At 46.0% G+C, this 14078-nt stretch overlaps 1 protein-coding gene and 1 pseudogene across 3 annotated transcripts in view; one reads left to right on the forward strand and one right to left on the reverse strand.

Annotated features, from left to right (window-relative positions):
* Positions 1-808: 808 nt before the first annotated feature.
* Positions 809-14078, forward strand: part of LOC124717019 (interference hedgehog-like) — a 597210-nt gene continuing 583940 nt past the window's right edge. For all 3 annotated transcript variants that reach the window (XM_047243672.1, XM_047243673.1, XM_047243674.1), the window contains exon 1: positions 809-1099. The gene's annotated coding sequence lies outside the window, so the exon portion shown is untranslated. The remainder of the gene's footprint in view (positions 1100-14078) is intronic.
* LOC124717677 lies at positions 3077-3194 on the reverse strand (annotated as a pseudogene).

Consider the following 14078-nt stretch of genomic DNA (forward strand, 5'->3'; position numbering starts at 1 on the left):
AATCCTTTCGAACGCTACGCTCTTCTAGAGACCTACGGTACACCGCTGCAGGAAGGGGGGCGAGTTCCTTCGCGTACTCTGTGTAAAATCGAACTAGTATCCCATAAGGTCCAGCGGCCTTTCCTCTTTTGACCGATTTTAATTGTTTTTCTATTCCTCTGTCATCTATTTCGGTATCTACCATTTTGTCATCTGTGCGACAGTATAGAGAAGGAACTACAGTGCAGTCTTCCTCTGTGAAACAGCTTTCGAAAAAGACATTTAGTATTTCGGCCTTTAGTCTGTCATCCCCTGCTTCAGTACCATTTTAGTCACAGAGTGTCTGGACATTTTGTTTTGATCCACCTACTGCTTTGACATAAGACCAAAATTTCTTATGATTTTCTGCCAATGATTTTAGAAATTCTGATGGAATGTCATCTCTCCCTTCTGCCTTATTGGTCTTAAGTCGTCCAAAGCACTTTTAAATTCCGATTCTAATACTGGGTACTGTTAACAGTTTAGTGCATCGGAGAGGTTATCTCAGAGTTGCTACAGTTGCAGAGAGGCAGAGAGTGGATGGACGTAAATGGAGAAGCATGCCAGCGATGTTCCAGCTCCTCAGCCGCTGAACGACAAAGGCCTCGCCGCCCGGCGCCAGCAGTTCGCGCGTCGGCCGGCAGATGGCGGGCCTGTAGCAGCCCGGCCATAAAAGCAACGTGCTCTCCCCCCCACCGCGCCGACCGTAGCTGCCCAATCAGGCGCGACGGTCCCCCACCACCGCGCCATTCACACGCGGAGCCGCGGCCCGGTGCCCGCGAGTTGAGAGTGAACGCGCGTGATTCCGCAGTGCGTTCTGGCGTGCCGTCGCGACCTCTTGTTTCGTCTGACAGTTGCTGCGGCTGGAAGCGCATCGCTTCAGCTCGATCGCGTGTCGTATTCACCGCGTGTGCGTGGGTAGCAAAATTTTGACGGCTGTTTCTGAGTGTGTGCGGTTTGTCTCTGCTGTAGCGGCGGCAGGGGCTATGAGTCTGGCTGCGTGAAGGGAGAAGCAGAGAGGAAAAAGGAAGGACGAAGCCGGGGAGAGGCAAGAGGCTTCCAAGACGGCGCGACGCGCAAGGTAAGAGCATCTATCTGCGGAGCTCGTGCTGGTCTCTTTGCCGCGGCGGCAAGGAAGAAGAGGCGGCCGGCGCCCCCGGCTAGGAATTCTTTTTCTTCCCCCTCCCCCCCCCCCCGTCCGCCCCCTCTTCCCCCTCATCCTACAGCCGTGCCGGTAGACCTTGGAATAACTTCCAGCCGGCCGGACACAGGCCGGAGCGGTGCCGCCACAAAAACACTCGGGCAGGGCGCTCGCTTCCGTCTTCAAAACAGACCTGGAGCCGCCGCCTGGCGAGTGAAACAACAGGTGTCCGCTCCCCCCGCCATGGCTGTCACACGCCACTTGCCCTAGTCTGTCTTTAGCACTCATTCAACCACGCTACTTTCTTTGCGAAAATACTTCGGCTTTTAAAAATCCACCTGCTGCATAATGCAACGTACCTCCCTTTCTGATTCGTTGAAGTACCGGGTGATCAAAGAGTCAGTATAAAAACTGAATAAATCACGGCATATGTAGATAGGGAGGTACAAATTAACACACATGCTTGGTATGACATGGGGTTTTATTAGAAGCAAAACAAAAACAAAAGTTCAAAAAATGTCCGACAGATGGCGCTTCATCCGATCAGAATAGCAATAATTAGAAGTAAGACAAAGCAAAGATGATGTTCTTTACAGGAAATGCTCAATATTTCCACCATCATTCCTCAACAACAGCTGTAGCCGAGGAATAATGTTGTGAACAGCAGTGTAAAGCATGTCCAGAGTTATGGTGAGGCATTGGCGTCGGATGTTGTCTTTCAGCATCCCTAGAGATGTCGGTCGATCACGATGCACTTGCGACTTCAGGTAACCCCAAAGCCAATAATTGCACGGACTGAGGTCTGGGGACCTGGGAGGCCAAGCATGACGAAAGTGGCGGCTGAGCACACGATCATCACCAAACGACGCGCGTAAGAGATCTTTCACGCGCCATCTGTCGGACATTTTGTGAACTTTGTTTTTTTTTGTTCTAATAAAACCCCATGTCATTCCAAGCATGTGTGTCAATTTTTACCTCTCCATCTACATTATTCCGTGGTTTATTAAGTTTCCAAATTTATACCGACTTTTTGATCACCCTGTACATCAGCTCGATGCCTCTTTCTTCTTGCTTCCTAGCTTGCGAGCTAGTGGAGACAGCTAAAACTAGCAGACAGAACGTACTGTACGAGAAATACAAAGTGGCGACGATATTCTGTTAGCTAGCCGGCCAGAGTGGCCGAGCGGTTCTAGGTGCTACGGTCGCAGGTTCGAATCCTGCCTCGGGCATGGATGTGTGTGATGTCCTTAGGTTAGTTAGGTTTACGTAATTCTAAGTTGTAGGGGACTGATGACCACAGCAGTTAAGTCCCATAGTGCTCAGAGCCATTTGAATCATCTGTTAGCTAATTTCAGGAGGAGGTGACGGCAAAATTTTGATTTTCCGCTAGGGAAAACTGAAAACTAGTATCTCTACGCAAGGTACTTGCACGAGCATTGCAATTACTGCAGCTATAGGGCTCACAATAACATTTCGCTGACTGGAAAGCGATAATAGGAGTTAAGAGAAAATATGGAAGCACACCGGGAAATGCATGAGTGACATAAATACAGATGCTAGGCACGCCTGCAGGTTACGGGCTGCTTAAAATTAAACTTTAGTTACTTCAGACAGTCCACACGAAAACAAATGCTCGTAGGACTGTGGAACTCTGTGGAAACATTTATAAGGACATGCGGTGGAGAAATAGCGAATAAGCCATTGAAATAAACCACTCCGTCTACAGGTCACAAGTGGCCCATCGGGACCATCCGACCGCCGTGTCATCCTCAGGGGAGGATGCGGATTGGAGGGGCGATTGTGGTCAGCAGCATACCGCCCTCCCGGTCGTTATGATGGTATTCTTGACCGAAGCCGCTACTACTCGGTCGAGTAGCTTGTCAGCTTGCATCACGAGGCTGAGTGCACCCCGAAAAATGGCAACAACGCATGGCGGCCCGGATGGTCACCCATCCAAGTACCGACCACGCCCAACAGCGCTTAACTTCGGTGATCTCACGGGAACCGGTGTATCCACTGCGCCAAGGCCGTTGCCCATTGAAATAAACACATTTTTAAATTTTCTCATTAGAAGATAACATTTGTTAACTGCGCACCATATCTGCGTTCCAGGTTACAAGCTTTGCTGAGTGTTACGACCATCTGCATCGACGACAGCCTATAACGGCATTGGAGATACCATTTCACAATTGCTCGCAGCACTTTTCGAACAGTGTACCACGGGATGTCCAGCTGTCGTGATACAGCGTGTGTACTGCTTGAAAATTGCACATTGCATGAAGCAGTCTCAGCCATGGCAACGGTAGCGTCTCCAACAATTTCTACTGCAGTCAGCCTTCGGCCTCTCCCAGCAGCAATTAACATATCGCATGCTTGAACATTACCGCAGCTGCTATCCAAGCCTGCAGCTGTATTCAAATACGGGGGCCACCTGTACAGTGTCCGTAATACAGAGGAGTCCAAAAAAATGTATCCACTGTTTAAAAGCCCATAACTGGCAATCTAATAGACGGAGTTGTCTCATCATTGGTAGTGTATTAGTTTGTAGTTCCGGCCATCGCCACACAAGCGTTGTATTGCGTTGTTTTGTTTTGTCAGATGACAGTCGCCAGATAGTCAGTGTTTTGTTCTTAGTTGCACCTAGTTACTCGAGTAAACATGGCTGGCGCAAGGCTTACATTCGATGAAAGGAAGTCAGTTTTGAAGTGATATTTTAAGTACGAAAACATTAGTGAGGTTCAACGGCAATGGCGAAATGAGTATCAAACAGAGCCACCGACACGTTTAACGATTCGTCGCATTCGAGACAAATTTGAAGCCGAAGGCTGTGAAGAAGACGTACACAAACGACGATCTAAACGGCCTGTAACAACATCAAGTCCAGCTAACTCCCGTCGTGTGTTCCAACAATTCACTCGCTCATCACAGAAGTCTGTGAGACAGTGTGCCCGTGAAACTGGAGTGAGTCGCTCAAGTGTTCGGCGAATTTTGAAGACAACAAAGTGGAAGTCCTACATCCAACAATTGCTACACGCAATGAACGAGGACGACCCAGGTCGTAGACTGGAGTACTGCGAGTGGTTTACTAACATGGTGCGCAACGATGAAGAGTTTTCCGAGATGATTGTGTGGTCTGATGAGGCACAGTTCAAACTCAGTGGTACAGTAAATCGCCACAATTGCATCTACTGGGCCACCGAAAATGCGAACGTCCATGTAGACAAAGCCGTGAATTTGCCAGGAGTAAATGTGTGGTGTGGGTTGTCTTACCGGGACTTGATTGGGCCATTCTTTGACGGCACAGTTACCGGTGAGGTGTACCTTCAGAAGCTTCAGGCATCCATTTTACCTGCCATCCGAGACTTGTATGGAGACGAAAGAGTTTACTTACAACAAGATGGTGCCCCAGTCCAGTACCAAAATCGACTTAGGGCGTATCTCGACGAAAATCTACCAGGAAGATGGATATGCTGTAGAGGTGCTGTGGAGTATCCACCACGTTCCCCGGACCAAACTCCTCTGGACTTTTACGTGTGAGGAACACTAAAGGACGTCGTTTATCGACAAAAGCCACGCACATTGGATGAACTTCGAGAATCCATCGTACATTCATCTGCATATATCCAACTGAAGACGCTGCAGTCTGTAGTTCGTGCTGCAGTTCGGCGACATCGTTTGTGTGTGGATGTTAATGGTGACCATTTCGAACACCTACAGTGATATCTTTATGTTGGACTTTAAGCTACACTTTCAGCAAAAATGAGACAACTCTGTCAATTAGTTTGCAAGTTATGGACTTTTAAACAGTGGATACATTTTTTGGACCCCTCTGTATGTTACAAATGGTAAGAACAGTGTTTTGTGTCGTCAGTGCATTATGCCGGAGCTGAGTACATTCGAACGGTGGTAGGTTGTAGGCGTTCGTATGGTGGCTGCTTCCGCAGCCAAGGCAGCCAAAATGTTTGGTGTTTCAAGAGGCATAGTATCGAAGATTTATAGGCTACCGCGTACAGGGAAAGTGGAAAAAAAATCTTCATCCGCTGAGTCACAACGCGGACGAAAGTGTGTATTGAGTGATAGTGACGAACGGTCATTGGAGAGGACTGCGACGAAAACCAACTGACGACAGCTACAGAACTGAAAGTACGCGAACCCTGTTGGCACCAAAACAACGCGAAGGGAGATCAAGAGGCAGGAAACTGCAGGGTCAGCTGGAGTTCCAAAACCGCGGAACGGTGATGTAAATGCCAGGAAAAGGAAACCGCTGTGCCGAATCCATAAAACCTGGACTTTGGACCAATGGAGGAAAGCCTTTTGATCGGACGAGCCTTGTCTCGCACTGTTTCCATCTAACCGAGTTTAGCCTCGACATCTACATCTACGTTTATACTTCGCAAGCCACCCAAAGGTGTGTGGCGGAGGGCACTTTACGTGCCACTGTCATTTCCTCCCTTTCCTGTTCCAGTCGCGCACGGTTCGCGGGAAGAACGACTGCCGGAAAACCTCCGTGCGCGCTCGAATCTTTCTAATTTTACATTCGTGATCTCCTCGGGAGGTATAAGTAGGGGGAAGCAATATATTCGATACCTCATCCATAAACGCACCCTCTCGAAACCTGGACAGCACGCTACACCGCGATGCAGAGCGCCTCTCTTGCAGTCTGCCACTTGAGTTTGCTAAACATCTCCGTAACGCTATCACGCTTACCAAATAACCCTGTGACGAAACGCGCCGCTCTCCGTTGGATCTTCTCTGTCTCTTGTGTCAACTCGACCTGGTACGGATCCCTCACTGATGAGGAATACTCAAGTATAGGTCGAACGAGTGTTTTGCAAGCCACCTCCTTTGTTGATGGACTACATTTTCTAAGGACTCTCCCAATGAATCTCAACCTGGCACCCGCCTTACCAAAATTCATGTCGGTATCCCTGGGAACGAAGCTGCAGATGCTGCAAAAGCTCCAGCCTCAGACAGCTTCTTGTTGTGTGCCTTCATCTGATTTTAGCAGGGTCGTTCGTCAGCGCATTTTATCGCTGCGGCATGCCGATTGGTCTACACTTACTGAAAAGAAGCTTCGGGCCTCGAAACCTCTCCCCACGGCTTGGACGACCTCTTCACGCTCTTCTCGGCGGGAGGAGGTCGTTTTGGCCCGGTTACGGATTGGACACTGCCGGTTCAGCCATCGCCATCTGCTGACGGCTGCGCCGGCGCCGTTCTGCCCATGTCGGCAATTGCTGACGGTACGCCACATTTTTAACGTCCTGTCCGAATTTTGATACACTGCGAGTTGATCTTGGCCTGCCATGTACTCTGGATGCCATTTTAGCGGATGACCCAGGAGCAGCTGCTCGCGTTCTTCGTTTTATCCACTTGACAAACCTGTCTAACGACATTTGATTATGCTGTTTTCTCTTAATCCCTTGCCTTTTAATATGCCTTTTATAGTGTTGTCCCTTTTAGTTGCTGTTTTATCTTGTACCTCGCAATGCATTGATAACTTAGTCTGGGCGCTAATGACCATTGTAATTGTGCGCCCTAAAACCACAAAAAAAAAAAAAATTATATGGTCATTCCACTTCAAATCGTTCCGCACGCATATACCCAGATATTTTACAGAAGTAACTCCTACCAGTGTTTGTTCCGATATCATATAATCATATAATAAAGGATCCTTCTTTCTATGTATTCGCAATACGTTACATTTGTCTATGTTAAGGGTCAGTTGCCACTCCCTGCACCAAGTGCCTATCCGCTGCAGATCTTCCTGCATTTCGCTGCAATTTTCTGATGCTGCAACTTTTCTGTATACTACAGCATCATCCGCGAGAAGCCGCATGGAACTTCCGACACTATCTACTAAGTCATTTATATATATATATATTGTGACCATGGCTAGGTTCGGTGGGCTGGGCAGCGATCTCGTGGTTTCCCACGGGCCGCTCGGTTACTCCTCAAGACTGCATTTCTGCCGAGGATGATGTGACCATTCTGGCCGACCAGGCCCGTCCCACGATACAGTATCAGTTCCCTAGTGGTGCCGCTATTTTCCAAAACGACAGGATCCGTGTTCATCCAGCTCGCGACGTCCAGGGCTCGTTTTGAGAGCACGAGAACAAATTGTCGCATCTGCGCTGGCCAACACAGCCGCCAGATCACAACTGGGAAAGCACGACTAGCGTTGTAGTGGACTTGGGTTCCACGACATTCCCAAATTTCTCGAGTCCAAGGATTTTCATCCATACATACGGTAGTCCATTGATCGTGACCCGGCCAAATATCTCACGAAATAAGCATCAAACGACAAAACTACAAAGAACGAAACTCGTCTAGCGTGAAGGGGGAAACCAGATGGCGCTATGGTTGGCCCGCTAGATGGCGCTGCCATAGGTCAAACGGATATCAACTGCGTTTTTTTTTTAAAAAAGCAACCCCCATTTTTTATTTCATACTCGTGTAGTACGTAAAGAAATATGAATGTTTTACTTGGACCACTCTTTTCACTTTGTGATAGATGGCGCTGTAATAGTCACAAACATATGGCTCACAATTATAGACGTACAGTTGGTAACAGGTAGGTCTCTTAAATTGAAATACAGAACGTAGGTACGTTTGAACATTTTATTTCGGTTGTTCCAATTTGATGCATGTACCTTTGTGAACATATCATTTCTGAGAACGCATGCTGTTACAGCGTGACTACCTGTAAATACCACATTAATGCAATAAATGCTCAAAATGATATCCGTCGACCTCAATGCATTTGGCAATACGCGTAACGACATTTCTCTCAACAGCGAGTAGCTCGCCTTCCGTAATGTTCGCACATGCATTGACAATGGTCTGACGCATGTTGTCAGGAGTTGTCGGTGGATCACGATAGCAAATATCCTTCAACTTTCCCCAAAGAAAGAAATCCGGGGACGTCAGATCCGCTGAACGTGCGGGCCATGGTACGGTGCTTCGACGACCAATCCACCTGTCATGAAATATGCTATTCAATACCGCTTCAACCGCACGCGAGCTATGTGCCGGACATCCATCATGTTGGAGGTACATCGCCATTCTGTCATGCAGTGAAACATCTTGTAGTAACATCGGTAGAACATTACGTAGGAAAACAGCATACATTGCACCATTTAGATTGTCATCGATAAAATGGGGGCCAATTATCCTTCCTCCCATATTGCCGCACTATACATTAACCCGCCAAGGTCGCTGATGTTCCACTTGTCGCAGCCATTGTGGATTTTCCGTTGCTCAATAGTGCATATGATGCCGGTTTACGCTACCGCTGTTGGTGAATGACGCTTCGTCGCTAAATAGAACGCGTGAAAATATTCTGTCATCGTCCCGTAATTTCTCTTGTGCCCAGTGGCAGAACTGTACACGACGTTCAAAGTCGTCGCCATGAAATTTCTCGTGCATAGCAATATGGTACGGGTGCAATCGATGTTGATGTAGCATTCTCAACAGCGACGTGTTTGAGATTCCTGATTCTCGCGCAGTTTGTCTGCTACTGATGTGGGGATTAGCCGCGACAGCAGCTAAAACACCTACTTGGGCGTCATCATTTATTGCAGGTTGTGGTTGACGTTTCTCATGTGGGTGAACACTTCCTGTTTCCTTAAATAACGTAACGATCCGGCGAACGGTCCGGACTCTTGGATGATGTCGTTCAGGATACCGAGCAGCATACATAGCACACGCCCGTTGGGCATCGTTGGGCATTTTAATCACAATAGCCGTACATCAACACGATATCGACCTTTTTCGCAATTGGTAAACGGTCTATTTTAACACGGGTAATGTATCACGAAGCAAATAGCGTCCGCACTGGCGGAATATTACGTGATACCACATACTTATAGGTTTGTGACTATTACTGCGCCATCAGTCACAAAGTGAAAAAAGTGGTCCTGCTAAAACATTCATATTTCTTTACGTACTACACGAGTATGTAAAAAAATGGGAGTTCCTATTTAAAAAAAACGCAGTTGATATCCGTTTGACCTATGGCAGCGCTATCTTGCGGGTCAACCATAGCGCCATCTGGTTTCCCCCTTCAAGCTAGACGAGTTTCTTTCTTTGTAGTTTTTTCGTTTGATGCTTATTTCATGAGATATTTGGTCCGACAACTATCAATGGACCACCCTAATAATGTTTTCTTTCAATGACGTAGTGTAACAAGTTTAATTGCGGAATAAAATACAGTGACGTATTGAAACGTCATCATTGTATTGCACAATGATTTCATTAGGTTTTATTTATATAAAGAGACTCATGAGAATTACGAGCTAATAAAATAAAAGTGAAGCAGAAAAAACAGAAGTATTTAAGCTGTCATTCACTGATCTAATGCCCTGTGATGGTTTGCTGTTTCTTGACCGAATGTCCTTCTTTTAACAACTTACATTGTAGTGTCTACTTGCCGTCTTGAGTTAGCGGCCGTTTTAGTTCAGGGCCTCCGTCGTCTCCACGGCGTACTTTTGTGGACCTTTCTCCAAGAAGAAGACTTTGTTTTTAGCTACCTTTCCTTTCGTCGATTGGGTTTAACGTGTAGTCGCTTTTAACTTCTTTTTCTGATTAGTGTTAAAAACAAAGACAAGCCCGCTGACCTAATAATCTGTGGACCCACCTTAAAAGAAGCTTTTGAAATTACTACGAAGAACAACTACGGCGAACATTTTGCAGTACTTACGTCTTAAAATTAAACTGGTACGACATACAGAAAACGTAAGATATAACACATAAAAACGTAAATATCAACAAAAATAGAAGTCATCTAACTTATATTTCGTAATTTTATACGAAAAAACCTGTACGTTGTCATTTGCACGATGACTTGGAAATGGCAACCTGCCGAAACGAGACTCGTCGGTTATGTAAATAATGGGCTAATAAAATCATTGTGCAGCAGAAGATGGGAAAATATTGTGGTTCGTAACATCCCTGAAATGGACTCGCTTGCCCATAGTCGCTTCCTGAACCCAGTGAAACAGCTCTGCGATAAATTAGAACGTTGTAGCGAACTTAGTCGTAATCCGGAGTGTGTTGTGTTAGCGTGCGAGGGTCAACCCGAGTGTCAATTTTCGCGCGTGCGCCTAAGTAGTTCCGCAATTTCCGCTAGGGGCGCTGTGGTTTGTTCTCGGGAGGCGCAGAGCTTTTATTCCTTGTTTTGTTACTTTTCGTGTGTCGGTTATTCTGTGTGTTATTGCCTTCAGTCTTATATGGGTTCCTACGTACAATGTATCTAGTAACGCATGCAGACAACGAGCTCGTTAAGCTCAACTGATTTCGCGTTCCTAGTCTCGCGAGTCCGGTATTTAGTGTTCCTTACAGCAGACTCTATTGTCACAAGGCCTGACAGTCACACACAGTGGCCAAAACGTAGACTTCGGTCCAACATCACATTCACTGGCTTCGGCTCTTGAGAAAAAACTGGGGTGCCCCTTCTGCACAGTGTGTTCCAGTGGTGCGACCTTATGTTTTTGGGACGGTAGCTTATTTGATGATTTGGCGCTACGTGTCTTAATCAACGCTGATTTCAGATTCAATTTCGCTACTTGGCTCCGAAAATGGCACATAATTGACCTCCGAATGATGAAACATATAGGCTGTATCAGAAAGAATCATCTGATTTGGCACATCTATATTTTTGAAACTAATGAACGTGATGAACGGGAAACTCTAAAACTTTTTTTTTACTACCTTTTCATAGATGTTCAATACGTCCCCTTGAGATGCACGGCATGTGTCAATCCAGTATTCAGATTGTTCCCACACTGCAGCGAGCATGTCTTGAGTTACAGCTTCCACAGCTGCTGTTATGCGATGTCTCAGTTCATTCATTGTTGTTGGTAGCGGAGACACACAAACAGAGTCTTTTATAAACCTCACAAGAAATGATCACATACAGTCAGGTCCGGTGACCTTGAACGCCAGTAATGTAAAGCTGAATTATTTGATCCAGTGCTACCAGTCCATCGTTCAGTAATCCTTTGATTTAAAAATTCCCGCACTCCGAGATTTCAGTGTGTTGGAGTCCCATCCCGTTAGTAAATGAGGTCGTTCAAATCAGTCTCTTAAGTCTGGGAAAAGCAAGTTCACAAGCATATCGAGATATGTACTTCCTGTAACAGCGTTCTCAGCTAAGAAAAATGGACCGTACAACTTTTCCCGTGAAACTGCAAAAAACACATTAAATTTTGGAGAATTCCTGTCATGTTGTACATCTTGATGTCGTTGATCCGTACCCCATATTCTCACATTATGACGGTTCACCTTTCCATTTAATTGGAATGGCGCTTCATCACTAAACATCGAGCGTGGAAGAAAACTGTCATCCTCCATCTTGCCAACAACGAAATTATAGAAAACCACACGTTGTTGTTTGTCAGCTTCACGGAGAGCTTGAAGTAGCTGAATTTTGTATGGTTTCATGTGTGAACGTCGACGGAATACATGCCAGACGAAAATCGGGGGCACGTTGAGCCGTCGAGCTGCACGGCAAATGGATTTCTGCGGACTCCCTGTGAAACTATGGCGGATGCGTTCGACGTCTGTGTCAGACACTCAGGGACGGCCCGGCGATTTGCCTTTAAACAAACAACCTGTTTCTCGGACTTGTTCATGCCATCTTCTGATGTTCTGTGCTGTAGGAAGATCCACACCGTACCTAGTACGAAAGTCACCTGCAATGTGCAAAACGCAGAACACAAAAAAAAACGCTTCTGTTGTCCCGACACCATGTTTACTAGAACTGAAGTGGAACGGGCCGTTGTGGCCGTGCGGTTCTAGGCGCTTCACTCTGGAACCGCGTGACCGCTACGGTCGCAGGTTCGAATCCTGCCTCGGGCATGTATATGTGTGATGTCCTTAGGTTAGTTAGGTTTAAGTAGTTCTAAGTTCTAGAGGACTGATGGCCTCAGCAGTTAAGTCCCATGGTGCTCAGAGCCATTTCGAGCATCTCTGTAACGCTCTCGCGCCAACTAAACGACCCCGAGACGAAACGCGCCGCTCTTCTTTGGATATTCGCTATCTCTTCCATCAATCCTACCAGGAAGGTGTCCCAAATTGATGAACAATACTCAAGAATCGATCGAAGAAGTGCTTTGTAAGCCACTTCTTTTCTGCATGAATTATATATTTCCTTACAATTCTTCGACTGGATTTCAGCCTGGCATACACGTTTCCTATTGTTTCTTTTATGTGGTCATTACACTTGAGGTAGCGCTGCAACGATATTCCTAGTTATTTTACGGTGGCAACTATTTTCAGAAATTTGTCGTCAATAGTATAGTTCTGCAGTAGTTGATTTTTTCCTTCCGTATTTGCCAGTGCGTTACATTTATTTACTCCCAGTGTCAACTGCCAGAGCCTGCACTAGTTATCGACCCACTGCAGGTCATCCTGCAAATCGATACCGTCTTCTGGCGTTGCTACGTTCTTATAGATAACTGCGTAATCTGCGAACAGTCTTAAAGGGCTTGCGATGCTTTCAACTACATCAATTATATGAAGGGCTTATTTCAATAGTGGTACAAGTCCATTTTTGCTCATTCTGAGATACAGAGTTCTAAAGTTAAATGCAGTTGAGATACCAGAAATATTCCAGTATATATACTTGAATATTTCTGGAATCTCAACTGCAGATATTGCATCGCTCTTTTAACTTTAGGACTCTGTATCTCAGAATGAGCAAAAATGGACTTGTATCACTATTGAAATAAGCCCTTCATATACGAGTGAGGGAGCTAAATATATCCAGATTAAATAAAGTCGAGCGGAGGCTTTCGCCAAATTATAGTGGACGATACGGCGAATTTCCTGTCGTTCGCAAGTAGTTTTAATAGTTTGTAGTCGCCATACTACGACACCGACTTTTGTTTTTTCTTCTGACTGAACTATATATACTTTTTACTGTGACATTTGAAGGAAGCTTCTAAGAGAACGTCAACGACATAACGTATATGGGACTTTATCAAATAGTATCAAGGTAACAGCGCAGCAAGACACTTTGAGGTCGTCGGGAGAAGAAGTTCCACAAACTTCTTCCCTATTATACAAAGTGTAAGCAAACACGTAACTCTGGTACGTTTCGTGTGTTTATTAACACGGCTGTCACGCTATAAAGAGACTCTGAAGAAAAAAATACTGCGCGTTGGATTTCATCTGATATTAACGGCAGCACAAGCTCGTGTTATATGGCACTTCTTCCCTCGAGAATCGTCGATGTTTCCTAATAGACCATTTGTTTTAATTTTCGCCTGATTTGAAACAGTGTAGAGGTGTTAAGTTTTGCTATCGTGCAGACTCTTTTGCGTTTCCTAAACAACCGTTCGATTGCTTTCTAAATTTCGCTTCAGAGGGTCTGTCACTGCATGTGTGGAATGAGAGGGCATCCATCGTGTTTGTACCACACTGCAGGGACAAGGGTATTTACAAGAGTGCTCCGCAGAAGTGTTATGGCACCGCTATTATGTTCTATATACATAAATGATTTGGCGAACAGATTGTGCAGCAATCTGCGATTGTTTACTGGTGACGCTGCGGTGTATGGTAAAGCTCAAATGATTCAAATGGCTCTGAGCCCATGGGACTTAACATCGGAGGTCATCAGTCCCCTAGAACTTAGAACTACGTAAACCTAACCTAAGGACATCACACACAGCCATGCCCGAGGCAGGATTCGAACCTGCGATCGTAGCAGTCGCGTGGTTCCAGACTGAAGCGCCCAGAACCGCTCGGTCACAACGGCCGACTCTATGGTAAAGCGTCGAAGATGAGCCAGTGTAGAAGGATACAAGATGACTTGGACAACATTTCTAGTTGGTGTGGTGAATGGCAGTTAACCCTAAATGTGGAAAAATGTAAGTTAATGCGAATGAGTAGGGAGATAAAACCTATAATGCTCGAATAT

The sequence above is a fragment of the Schistocerca piceifrons genome, chromosome 9 (genome assembly GCF_021461385.2).
Source record: "Schistocerca piceifrons isolate TAMUIC-IGC-003096 chromosome 9, iqSchPice1.1, whole genome shotgun sequence".
Classification (NCBI taxonomy): domain Eukaryota; kingdom Metazoa; phylum Arthropoda; class Insecta; order Orthoptera; family Acrididae; genus Schistocerca; species Schistocerca piceifrons.